Source organism: Bombina bombina, chromosome 11 (genome assembly GCF_027579735.1).
Source record: "Bombina bombina isolate aBomBom1 chromosome 11, aBomBom1.pri, whole genome shotgun sequence".
Lineage (NCBI taxonomy): Eukaryota > Metazoa > Chordata > Amphibia > Anura > Bombinatoridae > Bombina > Bombina bombina.
The window spans coordinates 103,293,567-103,317,266 of record NC_069509.1 but is presented as its reverse complement, the minus strand read 5'-3'; positions in this window follow the sequence as shown (position 1 = coordinate 103,317,266).

Here is a 23,700-nt window from a genome sequence, read left to right as displayed (position 1 = left end):
CTGTGATGCACTCTTTCACCTTGTCAGATGGCTCCAATGGGCTGTGTTGGCCTTTGTCAACTCCCTCCAAGGACTGTAATGCACTATTTCACCTTGTCAGCCTTGTCAGATGGCTCCAATGGGGCTGTGTTGGCCCTTGTCAACTCCCTCCAACGACTGTGGTGCACTATTTCAACTTGTCAGATGGCTCCAATGGGGCTGTGTTGGCCTTTGTTAGCTCTTGTCAACTCCCTCCAAGGACTGTGATGCACTATTTCACTTTGTCAGATGGCTCCAATGGGGCTGTGTTGGCCCTTGTCAACTCCCTCCAAGGACTGTGATGCACTATTTCACTTTGTCAGATGGCTCCAATGGGGCTGTGTTGGCCCTTGTCAACGCCCTCCAAGGACTGTGATGCACTATTTAATCTTGTCAGATGGCTCCAATGGGGCTGTGTTGGCCCTTGTCAACTCCCTCCAAGGACTGTGAGGCATTATTTCACCTTGTCAGATGGCTCCAATGAGGCTGTGTTGGCCCTTGTCAACTCCCTCCAAGGACTGTGATGCACTATTTAATCTTGTCAGATGGCTCCAATGGGGCTGTGTTGGCCTTTGTTGGCCCTTGTCAACTCCCTCCAAAGGACTGTGATGCACTCTTTCACCTTGTCAGATGGCTCCAATGGGGCTGATTTATCAATATGACTTTTTGTAACGTTATCTTATTTCTTTATGTTTTATAACATAATAATAAAAAAATGTCAGCAATATTTTATTTGTCCTCTTTATTCATGTCATTTATTAAAATCTATATTTAAGGTTGTTAATCCTTAAAGGGACATGAAACCAAAAAATGGTCTTTCATGATTCAGATATATAATAAAATTTTCAATAAATTTAATATTTACATCTCATATTTAATTTGCTTCATTTTCTTGATATACTTTGCAGAAAGGTTTATCTTTGCAAGATCATGAGTAGCAGAGAACTGAGGTTCTAGATGTTGATTGTTGTTTGTATATATATATATGATACACAAGGAAAAACGAGGACCCAGGAACTTGATACCAGGTGACTTTATTAGATACACAAGGTGAGTAGCACTAACACAGGTGTGTAAGGGGTGCTAGATCTATATATATATATTAAACTGAGATAATCAATGTAAATTATGAATTTGATGGAAATAGTATCCTCTCTGTAAATCCTGAACTTAATTGTTTGTATTTCATGTCCCTTTAAGTGATGCTGACCACAATTCTTAAGGAATGTATATTCATTACTAATGTATTTTTGTCCTTTTTTTACATCAACATACACATGTAATATTTTTAAAACAGACTATTATTTGAATGTTGACAGCACATGTATTCCAATTTCACTTATATCTTATTGTAGTAGTCTAACAAAAGCAATCACTGTGTGTAATGTGCATATTTTAGATGATTAATATCTTTCTCTTATTCTTGTTTCTCTTTAATGATCCAACAATATATTGCTATAGGTAGGCTGACCATATTTCAAGTTGAATAAGTGACACATCTGATAAATACATGTGTCATTATTCTTATTCCAAAAAAATCTTTAAACATATCTGAAAACATCCCTGACATATGTTTTTCTCATGTGTCCCTTTTTAAAGCGTAAAGATGGACACCATAGCTATAGGTAACATATAATATATCTTGTAGCATTATTTCTCATTTAAAGGGACATGAAACACAATAATCTATGTTCTCATTTATGTATAACATATGATTTTTAAATAATTTTCTTTCCATAAATTCTCAAATTTGCTTCAGTCTCTTTGTATCATATGTTTAAGGAGCAGCAGGGCACTACTGGTTTCTAAATGAACACATAGGTGAACCAATGACAATCGGTATATATATGTAGCCACCAATCAGCAGTTAGAACATCGTATTTTTCTGCTCTTGAGATTACCTCTAAACACATTTCATCAAAAGATTAAAATTAAATTTGAAAATGAAGTTCAAATTGCAATGTCATACATAATCGTGTAACATAAAATGCTTGCTAAATAGTTAATATTCCTCCGATTCTAATGAAATATATCCTTATTACCAACAATGGATTATATTTCATATATCACAGTATTACGTTATCTAGCGTGACATTCATAGAAAACAATATAGCACATACTACTTTTTAAAATATAATTACATTTCTTATTGACATGCCAAGCTGTAAAATAAGTTCTTGGATTGGATGCCGTTTTTACGCGATCTTGGATGCGTCTTTAATTGGCTGATGTTTTTACGTGATCTTGGATGCGCCATGTTGCTTAAGACGTCACATGCCAAGCTGTAAAATTAATTCTTAGATTGGATGCCGTTTTTACGCGATCTCGGATGCGCCTTTGATTGGCTGACATTTTTACACGATCTCGGATGCGCCATGTTGCTTAAGACGTCACATGCCAAGCTGTAAAATGAGTTCTTGGATTACATGCTGTTTTTACGCGATCTCGGATGCGCCATTGATTGGCTGACGTTTTTACGCAATCTCGGATGTGCCATGTTGCTTAAGACGTCACATGCCAAGCTGTAAAATGAGTTCTTGGGCTGGATGCCGTTTTTACGCGATTTCGGATGCGCCATGTTGCTTAAGACGTCACATGCCAAGCTGTAAAATTAATTCTTAGATTGGATGCTGTTTTTACGCGATCTCGGATGCGCCTTTGATTGGCTGAAGTTTTTACGTGATCTCGGATGCGCCATGTTGCTTAAGACGACACATGCCAAGCTGTAAAATGAATTCTTTTATTGGATGCCGTTTTTACGCGATCTTGGATGCGCCATGTTGCTTAAGACGTCACATGCCAAGCTGTAAAATGAGTTCTTGGATTGGATGCTGTTTTTACGCGATCTTGGATGCGCCTTTGATTGGATGACGTTTTTACGAGATCTGGGATGCGCCATGTTGCTTAAGACGTCACATGCCAAGGTGTTAAATCCGTCTGATTGGATTACGTTGTCCCGCAATATTTGATTTTGCACGTAACCCACGTTTGCGAATGAGAAGACAAGTTTAAAATCATGACGATTATGGATTGTGTCAATCATGTACATTGTTGAACCATAGCTGATAAAGAACACACAAATCTCTTTTGAGGGCTGTCTCATTGAAGAAACAAATGAAGGCAATATGTTTTTCCTGCATAATATATTTTGAGGCAAGTGCAAATCCATGAATATACTCCATCTTGTTTAATATGTTTGTCAACAATATTTTCCTTTTAATAAATAATTACTGTGTTGTGTTGAATTTTCTACATATCTAATTCCTAAAGATGAGCTTTTATATTTGAATAAAGTAATCAATATGCATTGACCTTTATCATATGATAATATATGAGATGCCTACTTAATCTAGATGTTATGTCCTGATCTTTTTTCTTAAAGGGACATTATACACTCATTTTTTCTTAGCATATATGTTTTGTAGATGATCTGTTTATATAGCCCACAATATTTTTTTAAAAAAAATGTATAATTTTGCTTATTTTTAAATAACATTGCTGTGATTTTCTGACTCCTAACCAAGCCCCAAAGTTTGATGTGAATACGTCAGCTACCTTCTCCAGCTTGCTCCTGTTTGTGTAAAGGGTCTTTTCATATGCCAAAGAAGGGGGAGTGGGGAGTGTCTTATTTCCCACTTGCAATGGGCTTTCCAGCTAACTTTTCAACATAGCTAAACTGAGAGATTCTAAGTAAGGCTTTAAACCATTTTATCAAGGATTTTTATATCAGTATCTGGGCATTTTGTTCTTTATAGTAGTGTCTATTACATGCAGTTCTATGAAAATGAGTGTATACTGTCCCTTTAATGTAAATGCTCAGTATTGTGTCATGTATGACTAACACATTGTTAATCTCCAAATATATTACTGTGAGCATATATTTCTAATGTAACTCTTAAAAGGACATGAAACCAGATTCCTTCTAAATGAAATGTATTTCTTAAATAATTCAAACACTATAATGTATCTTTAAGAAAATAGACTTTATTTAACACGTCAATAGAAATATGGCATAAAGGCTTAGTATCCTATTAAAATATTTTCTTGTTTGAACAAGTACGTGTAGATATACCAACAATCCCTAAGGATTAGTATATGTTAGCATATGTTCTTGTTTAAAGGGACAGTCAAGTCAAGCTAAACAGTAATTTAACTATCACCAATTTATCATAGTTCTCTTGGTGTTCTTAGTTGATAGCTAAACCTAGGAGGTTCATCTGCTCGTTTCTTAGACCTTGAAGAGTGCATCTAATCTGAATGCATTTTGACCACTAGAGGGCATTATTTTTTGTGTTTCATATGGAAAACATTTAGCTCATGCAGTATGGTTACCCTGGATTGACCAGTGATTGGCTGAAATGCCGGTCTGTCTAAAGAACAGAAATAAGTGGTCATTTTTCAGAAGCATAGATACAAGGTTAATCACAGAAGTAAAATGTGTATTTCTCTAAGTCTTGTTTTTCAAAACTTGATAATGCATAATAAAGTGTTTTCTTTGTAACCAGCAATAATTAATGTTATGACTGTCCCTTTAAGCTGTGTTGTTGGCATCAAAACAGTGATATGCCATCATGTATAATTGTAATGGTCATTTTGTTTGATATCAGGGAAACAGTTTGGACATCACATCACAGAAACCAATCAATGTAATCAACAAGGATAGGTATGTGATGATGTGGTCTCCAACCACTTGTAAAACACACTCTGCTTCTATGGGACCGGGTCCAAGGAGGCAGATTGTTTGCAGATTATATACAGAGTGTGCTCCACAAGTGTAAGAAGACAACATCATCACATACCTATCCTTTACATATTAAATAACTAAAAATATATATATATATAAAAAAAAAATTCCTCTTCCTTCCCCTCTTCCCACGAGACTGAGGCTCTGGTGGGGCAACTGCCCCCTCTGACGAGTTCTCATAGGAGATGTTTGGGGAAGAGGGGAAGGAGGAGTACTGGGATCACCCGGCTGAGGAGGAGATTGAGGATGAGATGGAGGAGGGCCAGGAGCAGATTGTCCAGCAGCAGATGGCCCATTATGCGTCTCCCAGAGGACCTGCAATATATCCTTGAGAATATTCAAGATCTCTCTTTGGTCTTGGCAAATCTCTCTTTGGTCTTGGCGAATATAATTAATTGTTTCCGTCAGCTGGACTCTGCTTTCCGTCTGTTCCCTCCGGGAGGCATGCATCTCTTCAAGAAAATCTTTTAATATCTGCAGCTCTGTTATCTCCTCCTGAGTAGCTGCTGGTGCACGGCGGGCTGCTGGTGCAGGAGGGGCTGCTGCAGGGATCTCTTCTGCAGCAGGGGCTTCTTCAGAGGATGAGGGTAGAGGGATGTCTTCCATGTCTCCCCGAGGTGGTGAGTCATCTGCACCACTCTCATACCTGGGTGAAGGAGGAGCCTGTGGGTGCTGTGCTGCCTCCTCCACGGGCTCAGACTCTGTATATTGTAAAAAGAAAGAAACCGAGATATTAGCACAGTTCTAAATAAAGATCTAAATGTTGTATTTGAAAGTGTATTAATGAGGCTGCCTTTGTAATTCTATTGTAAGCAAAAGCAATCAATAAGATTTCCGCATTTTCTGTTACACTAGGAGGCGCCTTTGTCTTTTTGTGATTTTTTTCACAGAGAAAACTTGCTCTTAGATCCTGATTTCCCTGACAAAGCAGCTGACTCCAGTCATCATCTGTGTTCCTGATCATTGATCATCCTGGTATTTGATCACATTCATCATTTGGGACTATACCCACCCCAATTGGGACATTTACCATCTATATAACATTGCAGAAGAAGACAGCATTTCCAGATAAGAACCTTTCAGGAATTTCTTATTACTGTATTTGTTATTATTTGTGTTGTATCCTATGTTTCTCATAGTCCCATATTTATAAGAATTGTTTCACTTTTGTTTACATTATTCCGTATAGTATATTTTATTATAGTTATTATATGTAATATCTTGTTCTCTTCTCTCTTAGCCTATTTACATAATAATCATATAAGGTCCTGTGCGCCCCCTAGTAGTAACACACCCTTAGTGTTACTGATTGTTTCTTTTCTAATATCTATATGGTCAATCTGAATGGGTTTTTGCGTTTGTCTTCAATCTGTTTAAATGCACACCTAATCTGTAGACTAGATACTAATGTGATGGCTTTTCGTGAAATGCAACTTTTGCAAGTTAATTGTGAATGCGTTTACGTAATAATGTCTAAAAAAACATAATTGCGTTAATCATATACTTAAATACATTTTTTTTATGTAAAGAGATTATTAAATGAGCTTACCAGAAGATGAGAGTGGCAGGTTCCCGGTATCGACTCCTCCAATACCGACTATGCCCACCTCGGAGATGCTGGGACGCAGCATTTCCGCCCATCGGGAATATTCCACGATCATTTCAGGACCGCCTCCGGTCCCGGTTAGATATTGGTTCTCCCTTGAGAGCTTTCTTTTGAGTTCGATTCTGCAGTCCCGGTAGCGATGCTGTATGGACTTGACATCCCTGTTATGAACCCCCACTGAATTAACGGTATCCCTGATCTCCAGCCATAGTTTCCTCTTCTCCTTAGGGGTGGCCGTCTGAGCCTGCAGCCTCCTAGCCCTCTCCATATAAGCCTCTATGAGGGCCTCCTTCTCATCCATGGTATATCTCACCTCCCTACACAGCTTGGCTTTCCCCTGTGATGTGAGCCTCTGTTTCCCGGACTGTTAAGCTCTACACTGCACGCCACTAGGCCCAGCTGGCCGGGTCCATCAACCGCTTCCTCTCCCCCTTCCTGTCCCCCTTCCTGTCCCATTCCTCTCCCCCTCCTTCTCTCCTGACCAACCTCCTGCCTGACCTCCTCTACAACCTCTTCTCTAAGCTGCTGCCTAATCAGCTCTAATAGCTGCGGGCGAATCAGCCCCCTACCCCCCCCTCCCGACATACTTAAACAAAAAGTGAATGCGCCCAAATGAAAGGGGGCCAAAATAAATAACAAACAGAAAAAAGTGCAAAAAGTGTGAAAGGGATATAAATAAAATAGGGTGAGGGGTATTAAACAGACAAAAATGTAGAAAGACTAAAATGAGGATATGTAAACAAAATCTAACTATGGGATGGGTATGGGCTTAAAGGGAATGGGGTATGGGCAGAAAAGGAATGGGGTATGGGCCGAAAGGGAATGGGGTATGGGATGAAAGGGAAAGGGGTATGGAGTGTAGTTTGAGAGGGGATGGGGTATGGAGTGTATGTAGTGTTATTGATAAGTGTATGTATGTATTGAATGTGTTTGCGTGTAAATGTGTTTATATAAGTATTCAGAAAAACCACTCGCACACTCACCCAAACAAACTCTCGCTCACTAACTCAATATCTTACACTACCACTAACTCTCACAATAACACTAACTCACTCTCTCACACTAACACTAAATCTCTCAATACCAGTAACTCGCTAAATCTCTCTAATCTCACAAAATCCTCCACCAACACAATCAAAGAAGCCATGCTTGTAGCGTGCTTATATACCCTATGTAAATGTTTAATGATGTACCGGTTTGCAAAGTAAAGTATGTTCAGGTGTGCTTTGTTAGTAATTAGTATGCGTGCAATGTGTATTAGTTGTGTGAATTTGTGCATGCTCATATTGAGTTAGTATTTGTGGAATGTGTATAATGCGATGATGTCATAGTGATCGTTTTGCATAACATTGTCCAAAAGTATGATCTGTAAATGTAAATGGTGATTTGTGATGGTGTCGTATTTGTGAAGTATTGTAAATGTTTATCTGTAATAATGTTCCGTAATCTTGAATGTGAATGTTTTGTTTGTGTATGAGTGTGCAACTCTTTTTTCGTGTTGTTTAGTTCCGTGTTGCAAGATCGTAACGTATTTATGTATTCCTCGTTTAGTGTAAATGTTGTGCATTCTTTTTTTTTTCCGATTGTGAATGTGTAATGTGTATGTGCTATGTTGCGTGATTGTTGTTTGTACATTTGATGTGTGTTTTTGTTGTGCATTATGTGGTATACGTAATATGACAGAGCAATGCGTATTTCTCGCGAGATCGAGTAGTAGCTGAAAAATCCGTGCTTCTTTCATTTATCATTGATCTCTATGGGATGATGTTTAACGCTGCTGTGATTATGTCTAAAAAATAAACGCGGTAGTCGTGTTACCGCGACGCGTTAAGAGGTTGTTTTGAGACTCATAATACCAACGTTAAGAAAAGTGCGCAATGGAAATAAAGTGCAAGTAACTAACGCACCCCTCATAACACACAACTCGTAATCTGGCCGCAAGTCTTTTCTTTGATGTCTCAATAAAGATGGAATCTTTTGCATAAGTGGTGAGTGCTGCTGTTTTCTTGGACTGTAGAATACTTGCAAATGACAGAAGAAGGGTGAATGCCAACTTTTGAGCTGGAAACAGAGAGGCAGAAAATGGGTAAAAAAGAATTATGTTTAAAAGGACCACAAGACTTCCAAGTTACCTCCCCAGTTAGGAATTAGTCAAAACTACTTATGATCATAGACAGACATTGGAGTCATAAATTAAGTTTATATCAGAAAGCTCTCAATATGGATGTGAACTAACCATGACTGATGTTACTGGCAAATACTATAATGCTGGTGGGATATGGCTGATCTGCTGGATGGCAATTACTGGAATTCAGGTGAAATGACTTTGTGCGCGGGAAAATTATTAGAATGAAAATAATTAATATTTAATTTAAAAAAAAGAAGATGGAGGGGAGGAAGACAAACAGTGATGTAAGTCCATCTGAAGGAATTAGGAAAGCTTCTACAAAGAGACAGGTATAGGGAAGAAAATAAATTAAATATAAGAGAGAATGTTTGTTTTTAAGATTCTTTTTTTATATACTTTAATTCCACTATTGCAAGCCAAGACTATACCAACCTCTGCTGGCTTTAGAATGGAAGCATCTTCCTCTGAGTATTGTGTCGGGTGGGAGGAGTTAAAAATACAATCTAGCTACAGAAGTTGCGCTGTACTACGCAACGTGTGTAGGGAGATTGTAATTTAACTCCTCCTCCATTGGTTTTCACTGATGTCCAGCCAGGCATTGTAGGAAGTTGTGGCGCGATGGGTTGACACCATCAGAGGAGATTAATTCCTGCTTGATGGTGTCAAGGACCACCAACATCTTCTCGTGGACCACCAGTGTCCACGGACTACTGGTTGGCGACCGCTGCTCTAGGGGATATGATTCCACTTAGTACAGCAGCAATTCTTTATCTCTGTATAGATAAAAGGTCTGTAACAAGAAAAGAAATGCAGACCATGTGTAAAGAGACATTATGGTGAATATACAAAGTGAGAGTGATTCATTTTTTCTCACTGGAATCTCCTGTAACATTCATTATTCTGAAAGATGGGATAAACAATTGTGATATTCAGAAACAAATTCAATTTTCATCTGGAGATCTAGGTATAAAGGAAGATGGGTCCTCCCAGCTCAGCGTCAGAGAAGCTATTTTTGAGATATCAAGGAAACTTAATTGTAATCTACACTAATAAAAAAAAAAAAATAACTGGTATGTATGAGGCATATTTAGATTAGGATTGTATTTTATACTGTACTTTTGTCCAGGATAAACAAGTTTTTTTGGGGGGTTTTCTTCAAGTTAAAAGGGACTTGAAACCCAATGTTTCTCTTATGATTCAGCTAGAGCATACAATTTTAAAACAACTTTATAATTTGATTAATTTCCTTGGTATCATTTGCTGAAGGAGCAGCAATGCACTACTGAGAGCTCGCTAAACACATCTACTAGTCAGCCAATCACAACAGACAAATGTGTGCAGGCACTAATCGCCAGCTAGCACCCACTAATGTAGGATATGTACATATTATTTTTCAACAACGGCTACCAAGTGAACAAAGCACATTTGAAGTGAATTTAGAAGTGTCTTAAAATGACATGCTGTATCTGAATCATGCAAGTTTAAATTTGACTTTCCTATCCCTTCAAGGATTGGTGCCCTTATGCGAAGAATGGCTCTTTCAGTATTGGGTCTCTCTTTGCTGCACACAGTCATAGAAACTCCTTATGGGACAAAATACTATCAATATATTCATCCCTATTACTCAGTGTGAGGAATTCTGCAAGTGAACTACAGACACAATCGCCTCTATTTATCAAGATCTGGCGGACCTGAACCGACAATGCGGATCAGATCCGCCAAACCTCGCTGAATACGGCGAGCAATACGCTCACCATATTCAGCATTGCACCAGCAGCTCACAAGAGCTGCTGGTGCAACGCCGCCCCCTGCAGACTCGCGGCCAATGGGCCGCCAGCAGGGGTTGTCAATCAACCTGATCGTACTTGATCGGGTTGATTTCCAGCGATGTCTGTCCGCCTGCTCAGAGCAGGCGGACAGGTTATGGAGCAGCAGTCTTTGTGACCGCTGCTTCATAACTGCTGTTTCTGGCGAGCCTGCAGGCTCGTCAGAAACAAGGGGCATCAAGCTCCATATGGAGCTTGATACATATGCCCCAAAATGTGAGTATTATTGTGAGTGTATATAGCATCGGTACCATTTTGTATTTGGTTAGATACAGGTGTACACACCAACGTATTCATTTAAGAAAGAATGTATCAAAATCTTTTTGCTGTGTTTAATCAGGATGCTGGTTAGAGGTGGTATACTGAAGGGCCCCAATAACATAATTGTTTTGCTCATATTTGTGATTTTCTGTTTGTAAATGGTTATTTGCTCTTTTATAACTGTATTTTATTTTTCTACCAGGAGGACATTTAAAGCTTAAAATATATTCTTAATGGGACTTTAACTGAAAACCTCTCAGAGTGTGACATTTTAAGGTCATAAATAAGGAGCAAAATCCTTCCTTATTCCCTCCCCTTTTATACATTCCCTTCACGTACCCAATCCCTATGGCTTTTTATTTTGTCCTAATCCTATTTCTATTCATTTCCTGAAAACATTCTTCAATACATATTCTGCATCAGTTATAATGTGCTGACACTCAGCTAGATTACAAGTTGTGCGTCTTTTAACGCTGAAAATATGGAACTTCAGCATTAAAACAGCACCGCAGCAATTACAAGTCTTGTCGGTATAACTGTACCACAAGCCTTTGTCATGATCTGGTGTACATGCGCTCAGGAAACAGACCCTCGGGGCAGTGGTAGGGATTTGAAGACACCGACCCCTGACCCGGGGAAGAGTATCCTGGACGTGGATAGATGATATTCTGTGATTCATAGTTGCTAGAAGTTATTGAAGAATTAATGGAGGGTGCAATAGTTGTTTACAATATATTCTGGCTTCACTGTGAGTTATAATTAGTTAACAGGAGTAGCTGCAGGATTCAATGAGAGAAATATATAGCAATGTTCAGGCTCCAAAGTAAACAGGTAGAAGTTTGATACTTAGATGCAAACTAAGGTTTGTTGTAGGTTCACAGTACATAATGTTTTATAAGGTTGTATGTCAGGGTTAAACACAGCAGCACAAGTGATAAACAGGTTGCAAGTCTTGGGCATTAATTACTGTTTTGTGCATATATATGCAAACCAAGGTTTGTTGCAGGTTCACAGTTCATAATATTATGTAGAGCTGTATATCAGTATAAGCAGAGTAACACAAATGAGACAAGTTGTAAGTCTTAGGCATTAATTACTGTTTTGTGCATTTATATGCAAACCAAGGTTTGTTGCAGGTTCACAGTTCATTAAATTATGTAAAGCTGTATATCAGTATAATCAGAGCAGCACAAGTGATAGACAAGTTACAAGTCTCAGGCATTAACTACTGTTTGATCAAACTAGGTTTGTTGCAGGTTAATTCAGCAATGACAACTAGAAGCACAGAAATAGATATAAAGTTCTGAGTAAGATGATGTTATTGTAATTAGAGAGTAATGGTAAGCAAAAGCGTAGTTGATTTATAATAAAGTTCAGAGATTGTTAAGTATCTGTGTCCAGGAAACAGAATGGAGATATTTTTGATACTTGCGGTTTGATGATATTTAGCATAGGTAAAAGAAATTGCTGTATCTTGGAATAGTTGGTAAGTTCAAGCAGGAAACTGACACAAGCCTCTGTTGTTCAGGATCACACTTCAATGTTAATGCAAAGCACATTAGACCTGAGAAGGCTTAAAAAGAGGCTGAGGTAATCAGGTGCATGAATGATTAATCAGGCAGGCAAGCAAGCTGAATGTGAATACTGCCCAAAACCAGCAGTCAGGGAAGGAAGTCTTAAAGGGATAGTGACATTAGGCTGAGATATGTTACAGATTCCCCTCCTCAAAGGCGACCTCCGGGCGCCCAACACAATCCAAAAGGAGAGAGAACAAAAATGATATAGAGAACCGGTAGTAGGTGTATGAAGGTAGTGAGTCCAATCGGAAATCAAGAAAGGAGGGTTGGAGATCTCTTGAAAAAGTTGAATGATGAAGTAAAGGCCATGTAATTCAGGTATTAAAAGATCTTGACAATGATGAGAGCAAAACCTTGAAGTCAACTTTTTTGTAGTCATCGTGAGAATGCATGAACGTAACATACAATGAGCTTCCTACAACAGAATCATCCTGAGGGTAGATAGGCGAATGTTCTTCATTATAGATGACCATGTACATAGCCAATGAAAAGGCAGCCAGTCCTAGAGATATGAATAGGCTTTCCTCAGCTTCAGAAATAGAGATGCAGCATTCAGGATTGATAAACAGATTAACCTCCTTTGGGTCAGAGATTTGAGTATCCTCAGAATTAACCTCTTGGCTGAGGATTAGATATACTCCAAAAGAAAAAGCTATAGCCACTTCTAACGCAATAGCAGGGTTTTCTTCAAAGTAGGAGATAGGAGTGTAGAGTGCAAGATTTGTCCAGTTCTTGCCATCTTCTAATTCAATATGAAATGTCTCCTTACTGGATTCAGAATCAAAAGTGTCCTCACTAAGAACAGGTATATGAATGTCCACACCAGGGCAAGGTTCAGGAATACCCACATCTGGGCAAGGTTCAGTCATATCCTCAGTAGGATCAGGTGAAGGAATGCCCATGCCAGGGCAAGGTTCGGAAGTACCCACATCTGGGCAAGGTTCAGGAATATCCTCAATAGGATCAAGTGTAGGAATGCCCTCACCAGGGCAAGGTTCAGGAATATCCTCAGTAGGATCGGGTGAAGGTTCAACTATAGAGAAAGAAAAAGAACCCACTTTAGAGCCAGGAACCATACTCTCTTCTGAGCAGAGGGCAAGGCTTTCTTCAGGGTTCATAAACGAAGAATTAACAAGACCCACTTTAGAGCCAAGAACCATACTCGCTTCTGAGTAGAGGGCATGGATATCTTCAGGATCAAGTATTATTATACCCATTTCTGGGTTAAACAAAGGAATACCCATACCAGGGTCAAAAACAGGAGAGTCCACCTTGATGTCAGGTTTAGTAGTATAATCATGGAAAACAAGAACAGGAATGGGCACTGGGGAATCTTCTTGAAGGACTTTTGTACAAGTTTCAGGGTCAAGAATGTCCACTTGCAAACTTGGTTCAAAGTTGTCCTCACAGGAATCAGTATCAGTAATTCCTGTACAGGAAACTGATGTAGTAGAAAATGTAGGTTGATGCAAAGTATCTCCCAAGGGAAACAATTTCTTAGATGCAGTAACAGAAGAATTTTGAGAAGGTGAAGTATACTGAAATATGCCACACTCAGGTAGATGTGGAGGAATTGTGACACCAGATTCTGACTGAGAAGTTATCTGGAGTTCAGCAGACATGCTTATTTGAGTTTGAATTTTAGAGCAAAATTCTCCAGGGATTATCTCTGATAAACTGGAAGGTTGTATATCTGGATCAGAATTATCGTTTGCTTCTAGCACAGGGTTTACAGGTATTGAGGCAGCATGAGAGGGATGCAAGAAATCAATAGTTGGAAACAGTTTTTGTAGTTGTTGTAGAGTCTGAGAAGAGATACCATTAGATGCTTTAAGAACAGACAGATGGTGACTAGAGACATCATCCAGCTCGGTGTTGACAGTGTCATGAGGCAAGAGAGGGTCTGATACAACAGAAACTAAAACAGGAGATTCAGGCTAAGTTTCCTCTTTGCACTTCTGATTTTCTGTAGGCAGAAAGATTTTCTTCTTCTTCTTTTTCTTAGAGAGCTTGGATAACTGATATTTCTTCCCGGTATGAGGCTTCTTAGGTTGCTGCCATTGTGGCTTGTAGTACCTTATATCAGGTTGAGAACAGAAATCCTCTTCATCACTGGATGCATAATTCTGATATAATAAATCAGCATAGTAGTTGAGGGAACTTTTTCTCCAAACAGCGGTCTGTAAACTAGATGTTTTTTCTTCCGGCTTTGAATCTGTCCAATCTAACGAATCCATGGGAGTATCAGAAATAGGAAGATCAGTATTTCCATGAGAGGTTTCTTGATGAGAGCTGTCTGTTTCATAAATATAACAACCAAGCATGTCATTATAAACAATAGATTGAGATTTTGTCTGAGTCTGTGGCAAATTACACTTGCGCTCATACCAGTCTAATGCCAGTTCAGCTGGATCCGTGAAGTCATCCTCCCTGTTGACATATTCAGACTCAGAATCAGTATCACCAGGATAGGAATCACAAACAGGAGGATTAGATGGTAATCTGGAACAGTAGTCCTGTCTCTTTAAAAGGTCTGAATTTTTTCTGCTGAATCTATGAATGCATGGTAATCACGATCATGAGGAACAGATGACATTTTAGAAAAGTGGTTCTGTCTCTTTAAATCTTTGAAATCTGAATTTTTTCTGCTGAAGCTATGGTTAAATCCTCTTCGTTTTCATAGTCAGATTCAGGATCAGTTTCACCAAAATGGTAAGCATGAAATTGAGGAACAGATGACATTTTAGAAAAGTGGTTCTGTCTCTTTAAATCTTTAAAAATCTGAATTTTTTCTGCTGAAGCTATGGTTAAATCCTCTTCATTTTCATAGTCAGATTCAGGATCAGTTTCACCAAAATGGTAACCACGAACAAGAGTAGAGGATTTTCTCGAATGGGAGTACTGTGTCTTTAAATTTTTAAAAGTTTGAAAATCTTCTGTTTTTCCTTTAGGGATTGCTTGGGTCTGAGTTACGTTGTAATTTTTTATTTTCCTTTGAGGGTCGGTGCATCCACTACCACTGCGGATCCCTTTTTTAGGCATTAACATTCTGTCATGATCCGGTGTACATGCGCTCAGGAAACAGACCCTCGGGGCAGTGGTAGGGATTTGAAGACCCCCTGACCCGGGGAAGAGTATCCTGGACGTGGATAGATGATATTCTGTGATTCATAGTTGCTAGAAGTTATTGAAGAATTAATGGAGGGTGCAATAGTTGTTTACAATATATTCTGGCTTCACTGTGAGTTATAATTAGTTAACAGGAGTAGCTGCAGGATTCAATGAGAGAAATATATAGCAATGTTCAGGCTCCAAAGTAAACAGGTAGAAGTTTGATACTTAGATGCAAACTAAGGTTTGTTGTAGGTTCACAGTACATAATGTTTTATAAGGTTGTATGTCAGGGTTAAACACAGCAGCACAAGTGATAAACAGGTTGCAAGTCTTAGGCATTAATTACTGTTTTGTGCATATATATGCAAACCAAAGTTTGTTGCAGGTTCACAGTTCATAATATTATGTAGAGCTGTACATCAGTATAAGCAGAGTAACACAAATGAGACAAGTTGTAAGTCTTAGGCATTAATTACTGTTTTGTGCATTTATATGCAAACCAAGGTTTGTTGCAGGTTCACAGTTCATTAAATTATGTAAAGCTGTATATCAGTATAATCAGAGCAGCACAAGTGATAGACAAGTTACAAGTCTCAGGCATTAATTACTGTTTGATCAAACTAGGTCTGTTGCAGGTTAATTCAGCAATGACAACTAGAAGCACAGAAATAGATATAAAGTTCTGAGTAAGATGATGTTATTGTAATAAGAGAGTAATGGTAAGCAAAAGCATAGTTGATTTATAATAAAGTTCAGAGATTGTTAAGTAGCTGTGCCCAGGAAACAGAATGGAGATATTTTTGATACTTGCGGTTTGATGATATTTAGCATAGGTAAAAGAAATTGCTGTATCTTGGAATAGTTGGTAAGTTCAAGCAGGAAACTGACACAAGCCTCTGTTGTTCAGGATCACACTTCAATGTTAATGCAAAGCACATTAGACCTGAGAAGGCTTAAAAAGAGGCTGAGGTAATCAGGTGCATGAATGATTAATCAGGCAGGCAAGCAAGCTGAATGTGAATACTGCCCAAAACCAGCAGTCAGGGAAGGAAGTCTTAAAGGGATAGTGACATTAGGCTGAGATATGTTACAGCCTTTTAGCCTGTAACGCAACGTCAGTACCGCACTCATAAAAATTACATTTTCTCATGGGATTCCCATAGCGCAGCCATTACAAGTTTTGCGGTGAGGCTAAAAAACCTACGTTAAAGCCTAAAACGTCAAGATCCGTAACGCAATCTAAAAGCAGTAGTTATGAGTTTAACACTACAAAACTGTTACATAAAACTCATAACTAAAGTGTTACAACGTACACTAAACACCCATAAACTATGTATTAACCCCTAAACCGAGGCTCTCCCACATCACAAATACTATATTAAATTTTTTAACCCCTAATCTGCCACTCCCGGTATCGCCGCCACTAAAAAATTTTATAACCCCTATTCCACCACTCCCCGACATTGTCACAACTATAATAAACATATTAACCCCTAAACCACCGCCCTCCAGCATAGCAAACACTATTTAAATATAATTAACCCCTAATCTGCCGTCCACCCACATCGCCCCCACTATACTAAAGTTATTAAGCCCTACACCGCCGCCACTATAATAAACCTATTAACCCCTAAACCGTAAGCCCCCACAACAAAATATTCTAAAGTAACCTATTAATCCCTAAACCGAAAGCTCCCCACATCTCAATAAACTAGTAACCCCTGAACTTAACGCCCCCCTAACTTTAGAGTAAAATTACAATTTCCCTATCTTAAATAAAATTAAAACTTACCTGTCAAATTAAAAAAACTAAGTTTAAACTAAAATTAAACTAATATAATTATTAAACTAAAATTAAACTAATTATATAAAAGTATACGGGAGTCAGGCTGTAATGGTTAGTTACTCTTAGAGCGACCTAAGTACTAAAATTAACTTAGGACTTAAACCTTGTGTAAAGGACAGAAGTGCAGACCCTTAAAAATACATATAAACCTAAGTTTTAGAGAGAGAAGGTAGAAACTAAATAAGTGACTACACACAAGACAGGGATTTCAGCACTTTTTTTTAATTAGAAATGGTTCAATGAACCTCATCATTAAAATGGTTTACCACAGTGCTTTTTAGATAGGGTATCTATATGAACATTGTCAAGACAAATTAACCAAATAATACTCAGAAAAGTTTATGCTCTGTAAACATCAAAAGGCAAGAATGAACAGGCAGTTGCTAATATCCCTTAATACAACACCTCCACTAGAGGATGGCTGTGCATATATGCGCAAATCGGCCATCATAGTGATCCATGAGGATCTATGTTTGTTAGTAACGCTACTCCTGTATTAAGGTATAACCACAAGCAAGTATATTGCATATAAAGGAATACATGCACACAAATCAAACGTACATTAGTGAGCCAATGCTCAATTGTGGTAAAATAGACTATGGGGTTCTGTACAAAACCTATTTCAGAGGACACCACTATATTGGAATAGTATTTGGTGCCATGAAAATATAAATGTATAAAAGGATCAATGTACAGCCCCCAAGCCGAGTCTAATTGTTACCATATCAAAAACAATGTTGCTAGATAGTACAATTTATAAGAAACAGCAGAATACTCCAATTAGGTATAGTATATGGAGCTGTAGGACATCCTGTGTGATATAAGGACTTCTGATGAAAATAATGTCCTGAGTAAGTCAGTTCAAAGTGAAACTGTTTCTTTCATTAGGTATTATCATAGGTCAATCACAGTGCGTACATAGAGAATTTCAGCAGAGTTAATATGCCGTTACACGGACATTCAAGAGGCTTTTATTACCCCTCCATGATGCTGAATTACAGCTCCAAAAGGTTGTCTTGTAAGCAGACACGGCCTTTGCTATTAACATATCACCAGTTTGAAATCCTCCTTAGCTGCTGTAAACTTTGCAACACTGTTTCCGTCTGTTGGGTCTAGGCTAAAGCATCCCGCTCTGAGTACATCACTGCCGACGCGTGTTTCACCCCTCACATGACTGCAACTTCATAGGGGTTTCCTCAGGACAAACGGTTAATGGATTGAAGAAGACACATCTGATTATTTGCAGGTCATGATGCACGGTAATTGGATGTCTATTTTAAACTTACAGCCAATTGACAAGTCCGCCTTCATACATGCCCCTCTTAAGGAAAAAGTGAAAGATTAACTAGACCAAGATCAATGCCTTATTTCTCAAAAGGTGGAAATAACACAAATCATAACTTCTAAATAGGAATACAATATAATACAACTAACAAGGGCCGCAAATAAAGTAATGGAACACTTTAACTCTCTAAAAGTAGTAGACATTTGGACCCAAGCCAGCATACATCATGGGGTTTGGAGACAAGAGTCTCTGAATAAATCAGATAAACAAGGGGGGCGGAGCCTATATCTGTTGCGGCAGGACGTTTATGTGAAGAGCTCCTGGACTCAATCAACTTTTTTGGAAGTAACTTCTAAATTTCCCCTACTTTTCTCTAACATACTAAGCTACAACACCTTGTCTGACCAGAAAGGAGCCTGAGAATAACTAGAATAGTTAGCATAAAACGGACCTGCCTATGTTCCTCAGTTAACTCCTGCATACATACCCCCCCAGATCCCTGGGTAACCAAACCAGTTCAGAAGTAACTGGCCAATTGTATATTATTTACAATCATCAGCTGCAAGACCATTTTACCAAGTGACATGGAAATGACCACAGCGTTCATCATGGAACTTACTGAGCTCCTAGACCTGCATCAAGCGGCCCTTATGGCATCTATAACAGAAGCCTTTGATTCACTTTGCATGGCTGCACGACAGGCGAGTAACAGAACCACACTCAATACGGAGCCCCATGTGAGGGAAAATGACACCCGGTCTCAGAACCTATGGAGGCCCGCAAGCCCCTACAACCAGTCAGTGGATAGTGAGGCGGTAATATCAGGAACTACACAGTCACAAATGGGAACTGATGACTTCGCTCCTTTAAATGCTCCGGAGGAGATTGCTCTACCCGACTACAGAGACGGTTGGATGGACTACTCTCAGAGAGAGACACTTGGTGCCGGGATAAGCGGGGCTCCTAACGACAGTTATGTTCACTGCGTTGTACCTCTGAGACCCACAGCTTTGCTACCCACAGGATCGGGGTGCTAAACTACAGAGAGCCTGGTGGACCCTGGAATGCTTGATAGTGCCTCCATAACCGAAACGCCTGTCAGCGTGTCAGCCCGACAGTGTTTTCCCAAAGCTAATCTTGAACCCAAGGTTAGTGGAAATGGCGGTTCCACAGCCCGCACTGCAACCCTGAGTACAACAGAACTACGTGTTGCCCTTTTGCAGATGAGCAATGACCGCATTTGGTCGCTAGACTTGAGAGTGGAAGATGGTAAACGGGGAAACATTTGTGTTGACGTACTTGGCTTCTGCCGACATTTTGTCACTGGGGGCTCCCATAAATGGTCATACATAAGCCTGCCTCCTTCTGAGCTGAAACGGTTTGCAAACTCAACTGACAGACACGGAGTGGGGTAAATAAGATGGACGATCCGGGAATACAGACTTAACCTAGGCATATGTTATGTTTGTCAGTAATCCCGCTTTTGAGTCTGGACCTTTAGTAGTAAAAACACTGCATACAAGGTCTGCTCAGTCTCCAACAAGTCTCTTACAAGCTTGAGGGGCAGATATTGTATGTGGGGGATCTCAGCGTACGGGACTCATCTGTTGCTTAGTGACTAGGTAAAGACATTGAGCCTGTGACTCCCCTAAAGCTTAGAATGGGTTTGTGGTTTTTGTTAACAGTATTCAAAACATATACATGCCTTAAGTTTATTGTCTTTTTTTTTTAACTACACTTGTTCTTTACCATGGGCTGGTTGTTCCGGTATCAATTCTCAAATGTTATGTATATACAGTAAATAATATAGCCATGTTTCTACCCAGGTGCCTCATGCTTGCAGGTACTCTGTTACCTAACTGCTGGCAGGATGTACTATTAAAAGTATGTTTCTAGTAAGCTTCTCCTTAAATGTGTGCTGCCAATCAAAATGTAAAAACAGTCACCTTTATATTGTTATGTGATATGCCACTTGTTTCAAGGTTAATCCCCTTGTAGTAATACACTAGGGATCAGACACCTCTGCTGCACTTCACCTACTTAAGCTGTTATGCCTATAATTTAGATTGTCCTCCTATATACTCATATTATACTCTCCATATAGGTTTATCTTATGGGTGCCCCTACGTAAATGGGTGGCCTTGATCTGTCTGTGGCCGGGACAGAGTGAGTCTTCACTTCCCTAATACCTAGAAACCATTGCCATAGAGTAGCAAACTATATAGCAGGACGCTAACACTGGATTTTTCTATAATATACATATATGGGTAATATTGCATAGTGTTCCCTGATCATTTAAGCCCTTGCATGTGGCGTGTGAAATGAGTACATATATCTTGAATCCCTTCAGTTGAAGCCGGATATGTAGTAAAGCATATTGGTACACCCTATATTTGACCTTAAGGTCTTAAGCCCTCATACTACTAATTAATGACATGATCTTCAGAACTAAAGGCGGGAGTCTAATGTTTGCCAAGGTTATCACAATACCCCAGAAGTTCATTATACCCATTTGAATGAGACAATGTTGTACAATTTGTTGTTGGATTTATATACAGTTACTGTTTCCTATATAGTTATTGTTTTTTCGCTTTATGAAGCCCAAAAGTGGCCTATCCTTTTTAGAGGAGGTTCCCTATTTATAAAAATGAGATTACAGTTATCTTTGCCTACTCAATTTTGATTGTCTGTACTATTTCAGTTTGGCATTTCTGTATGTATTGTATGTGCTTATTAAAATCTCAATAAAAAAAAATCAAAAAAAAATCAGATAAACAAACAGAAATTCTGAAAATACAGTAATTAGCACAGAGCTGTTAATTACCCCTATAACTCAGATACACATCTGTGCTAGCTGAGCAGAAACACATATTGTATTGTAACTGAAATTCATTTTTAAAATACAAACTTGTTTAATTTTCAATTTTGTATAAAGATATATATGTGTATGATATATATGTATTGATCTGAAACAGTAACATATTTGATAAATATTTACTGATCTTGATAAATGGCTGTATAATACATGTATAAATGTTTATTTCAAACTAACAACATCTGTTTCTTTATTTTTCAGACAAGATGTCCTATGAATATTGGTCATACACATAAATCTATATACTCAAAAATGATTAGAAACATGAAATATACTGTGTTCACATTAAGATACAATATAATGCCAGGATGTTGAATGAAATGATTCTGTGAAGAAACAATTAATTTACAGTATAATTGCTTATTAAAATGATGCTAGAAACAATACTCATATTTCATATTAAAATAATCAAAAAAGATGGAACTATATGGTCCCATCTATATTAAAATTGTAAGTTTATTAATACTGAAAATTATAGTAAATAAAATAAACATTTTATAGGTTAGATAATTGAACTGCATCAATATTTAATATAGACTGCATTTGTAATTGTCTGCTGCCCCCTAGGGGATTAAAACTGGTATGACAGCCAAACAAATTGACTGTTTAAAATATATGCCAAACCAAATAGCCTATGAGATTTTCAAATCCCAGAGCGAATCAGAGACAAGCTCCGATAGGACCAATGGAAAGAAAAGCTCCAAGGGCCTATCAAAATTCTGTGGGAGTGATTAAGGAAAAGGAGGAGGCTTTCTTTATTTTTGGTTAAGGAGGCATACACACTCTAAGACAAGAGGATACAGACAGACTCAAAGACGCATTCATTTTTGGAGAGAAAAATACATAGGCTTTGGTGCTAATTATATTCTCTGCCATTTTTGGGGACACTTTCTTGAACAAAGATAGATTAACAATTCTTGAGGTCTATACCTTTGCATATTGTGAGTAAACCCTCCACAGATGACCCACAAAAAATTCTGGAAACTGAATAATCATTTGCTTATTTGGGTAAAGTATAAGAAACTGTTAAGTATATATAATATTTAAATCTAAGGCTATAGTTAGATTACAGCTAGTAAATTTAAAGAGCATACTTTCGGCTAGATTTAGAGTTTTGCGTTAGAAGGGGTGCGTTAGCTACGCATGTTTTTTTCCCCCAGCACCTTTTAAATAATGTTGGTATTTAGAGTTCTCTGAAGGGCTGCGTTAGGCTCCAAAAAGGGAGCGTAGAGCATAATTTACCGACACTTCAACTCTAAATACCAGCGTTGCTTACGGTTGTGGCCAGCTTCAAAAACGTGCTTGTGCACGATTCCCCCATAGGAAACAATGGGGCAGTTTGAGCTGAAAAAAACCTAACACCTGCAAAAAAGCAGCATTCAGCTCCTAATGCAGCCCCATTGTTTCCTATGGGGAAACACTTCCTAAGTCTGCACCTAACACCCTAACATGAACCCCGAGTCTAAACACCCCTAACCTTACACTTATTAACCCCTAATCTGCCACCCCCGTTATCGCTGACCCCTGCATTACACTTTTAACCCCTAATCTGCCGCTCCGGACACCGCCGCAACCTACATTATAGCTGTGTACCCCTAATCTGCTGCCCCTAACATCGCCGACCCCTATATTATATTTATTAACCCCTAATCTGCCGCCCCAAACGTCGCCGCTACCTTACCTACACTTATTAACCCCTAATCTGCCGAACAAACCTTGCCACTGCTCTAATAAATGTATTAACCCCTAAAGCTAAGTCTAACCTTAACCCTAACACCCCCCTAAGTTAAATATAATTTAAATCTAACGAAATAAAATAAATCTTATTAAATAAAATATTCCTATTTAAAGCTAAATACTTACCTGTAAAATAAACCCTAATATAGCTACAATATAAATAATAATTATATTGTAGCTATTTTAGGATTTATATTTATTTTATAGGCAACTTTGTATTTATTTTAACTAGGTACAATAGCTATTAAATAGTTATTTACTATTTAATAGCTACCTAGTTAAAATAATTACAAAATTACCTGTAAAATAAATCCTAACCTAAGTTACAATTAAACCTAACACTACACTATCAATAAATTAATTAACTAAAACTACCTACAATTATCTACAATTAAATCAACTAAACTAAATTACAAAAACAAACAAACACTAAATTACAAAAAATAAAAAAAGATTACAAGAATTTTAAACTAATTACACCTACTCTATAAGCCCCCTAAAAAAATAACAAGGCCCCCCAAAATAAAAAAATGCCCTACCCTACTCTAAAATAAAAAGATAACAGCTCTTTTACCTTACCAGCCCTTAAAAGGGCCTTTTGCGGGGCATGCCCCAAAGTAAACAGCTCTTTTGCATTTTAAAAAAACATACAATACCCCCCAACATTACAACCCACCACCCAC